The 3,123-nt window shown below is 33.9% G+C and overlaps 1 long non-coding RNA gene across 1 annotated transcript in view; it reads left to right on the plus strand.

Moving 5' to 3' along the window:
- The window catches only part of LOC109342592, a 10,228-nt gene continuing 8,081 nt past the window's right edge, over nucleotides 977-3,123 (plus strand). The window contains exons 1-2 of the long non-coding RNA XR_002107098.1: nucleotides 977-987; nucleotides 1,931-1,932. This is a non-coding gene — a long non-coding RNA (uncharacterized LOC109342592). The remainder of the gene's footprint in view (nucleotides 988-1,930; nucleotides 1,933-3,123) is intronic.

Consider the following 3,123-nt stretch of genomic DNA (forward strand, 5'->3'; position numbering starts at 1 on the left):
TTCTGCTTTTTCTGTAATCATCATCAATGCATTTTCATCTGATGTAGTTTCTCCAACTGAAGCTGAGATCATCCCTTCTGCCATTAACAAAACCTCCTCATCAGATTCCTCATCCTTTGCTAACCTTGCCGTCTATCTAGTATAGTAAACTCTTCTCATATTTCATTTTAGACACTTCTTCTTTCACTACTTGGTTCAACATATCCACCCTGCAACATAAGTCCTCAAAAGAAGGTTCTTTAATATATTTAACAATATCAAATTCAACTTTTTCATCATCTACGCTTAGGGAAAGTTTTCCATTTTTAATATTAATTATAGCACCAGAACTAGCCAAAAAATGGTCTACATAGTATAATTGAAATTTGTGCATCTTCTTCCATCTCTAGTATTACAAAATCTGTTGGAATGTAAAATTTCTCATCTTTGACAGGAACATCCTTCAAGATGACTATAGGAAATTTAACTGACTATCCGCTAATTGAAGTGATATAGTAGTGAGTTTTAGTTCACTCACATCCAATTTTTACACACATATAAGGCATGAGGCTCACACTTGCTCCCAAGTTACATAAAACACGATCAAAATTAGTCTTACCAATTAAGCATGGAATACAGAAACTACCAGAATCTTTTAGTTTAGGAGACAATTTATTTTGAATTAAAGTGTTTCACTCCTCAGTTAGAGCAATTGTTTCATAATCCTCTAGTATTCTATTTTTAGATAGAATATCCTTAAGAAATTTCATGTATGCAGACATCTCCTACAGTACCTCAATGAATGGCAAATTGATATATCATTTATTAAGGATATATAAGAATTTCCTATATTTCTTTTCTAATTTTTCCTTCACAAATCTCTGGGGAAAAGGAATTGGTGGTACATATGATGGTGGAACTACATACTTAGACACATTTTAAAAAATTTGTTCCCCTTCAAGGAGTTGTATATTAGTATGTTTCTCTTCCACTTGTGTATCATTCTCAGTTCGAGGAACATCCTTGAGTTCCTTCCCACTCCTTAATCGGATTGACTTAAAATGTTCATTATTTGGATTTTTCTATGGTTGTCCTAGAAACCATGTTTGCCTATTAAAGTTGCTAGCTTGTTAGACAATTTGTGTTTCTAACATTTTTCCTTGGATGGACAGATTTTATATCTTAGAATTCAAATCATTTAACATATTTGCAACATTTTTATTAATTGTGATTTGATCCTTTTAAAATTTATTAAGGTTAGTAAGTAATTTTTCATGACCTTTCATTATTGTTATAAGAGTGCGATCAATAGGAGAATATTGTACTTGTGGAAACCGTGCTAAAGGTTTCTTATTACCTTGTTCATCATAATGTTGATGATTTAGAGTATTGTTGCTCCTCTAGGAAATGTTGGGATTGTTCTACTTGTATGGTAGATTGAATTGTTGCTCGCTCCTCTCTTTGTAGTCAAAGTAATTGCATGATTCATGTTGTTCATTTAATCTAATTTAATCAGCTCATTTAATCTTTCTCAGGCCTGAGCAATTGACTTTCTATCCTTTTGACTAAAGTTTTGGATGAGGTGCCTATAGTGCACATTTTTGGAAGGACGAAAGTATTTGTTGAGAAAAGCCTCCTCTAAAGTTCGACATGTTGCTTGAATTTCAGTATTTTGATTCCTTAGCCACGTTGTAGCTCTGCCTCTAAGAGAATATGGAAACATGCGGAGACAAATGCCATCTTCAGAAGTCGCATGGATCCTTACAGTCTCACAGAATTCCAAGAACTGATCAATATGGGCATTCAAATCTGCATGAGCTCCTCCTCCAAATTGGTTTTGCATCACCATTTGGATCAGAGCATATGGCAAATAAAAGTTCTCTGCCTCAATAGATGAGCGGATTATTCTAGGATGAGAACTACGAGCATTACGTACTGCATAGTTGCGAAGTGGTTTTTCATCTCGTTCAGTCATTGTTTGTACACACGCAAATCTTTCTCTTGCTCTTTCTCTTTGTTGTCTTTTTCTTCAATGAAAAGTCATTTCTGACTCTAAGTAGTAATTTGAACTTTGCATAAACCAAATGGGTAACATATAGGGGTACCAAGAAGAAGGAAATCACGTAATACACTAGAGTAAAGGAATGAATTAATTAAGAATTTAACAAATTTTGACACAGTCCCCAACAACGGCGCCAAAAACTTGATAGGGCAAATTGCAATGCACGATTATGTCGTCAAGTAATAAAATATTGATCCCATGAGGACTAGAAAATTCCTTTAATTATAACAATTAATTTATCATTAACTCAAATAAGAATTAAAATTAAATTTAGAACAATTAAACAATTGACAAGAATAATTATGAAAATATTAAAAAGGATTGAAATCTAATTTAGGAAGAGTTCCCAAGATAAGGGTTACCGCTTTTACGCTCACAAATCCTTGTTTTGCTCCTTTTCATGAACTTTAAGTTGTGAGGGTGAATTTCTCTTTGATATGTGTCATCCTTTCTCGAGCTCTGACATGTGTACTCAATTGAAGTCGCACTTACTCTCGTGGTACAGTTATCAATCAAATCTTTTACTTGGATCAATCCAATCGCTTCGTAGCAACCCAATTGAGTACACATGATCCAGGCTCCAATGTGACTTCTTTTGGCCCTTCAATTGGTCTTCGCATAACCTCAACTCAAACAAAGAGAAATAAAAGCTAAAAACAATCCTAAAGTCCTAATTATATCCTAAAATGCAAGTTAAATGTAATGCAAATGTAGCGTAATTTCACACTCATCACTCATTGAAGCTATTTCTTGGGATCTCTAGTCAGTTAGGTTGAGTTACCATTATGAGTGATATTCGTTCTAAGGGCAATAGTGTCATACTCTTAGAAGTATTATGGACTTTCTCTCTAGCTAGCTTTTTCGTCAAAGGATCCACTAAGTTATTCTCAAAGCGTACATCATTTACTCTAACAGCTCCTGTAGAGAGTAACTCTCTAATGGTATTGTGCTTACAATGTATTTGTCGTTTCTAACCGTTATAAAACTAGTTCTCAATTTTTGTAATGCTCGCGGTACTATCACATTGGATTTAGATTCTATTGATTTATCATTCATCACCTGATACTTGAGGTAGTAGCTAA

This window comes from Lupinus angustifolius, chromosome LG03 (genome assembly GCF_001865875.1).
Source record: "Lupinus angustifolius cultivar Tanjil chromosome LG03, LupAngTanjil_v1.0, whole genome shotgun sequence".
Taxonomy (NCBI): domain Eukaryota; kingdom Viridiplantae; phylum Streptophyta; class Magnoliopsida; order Fabales; family Fabaceae; genus Lupinus; species Lupinus angustifolius.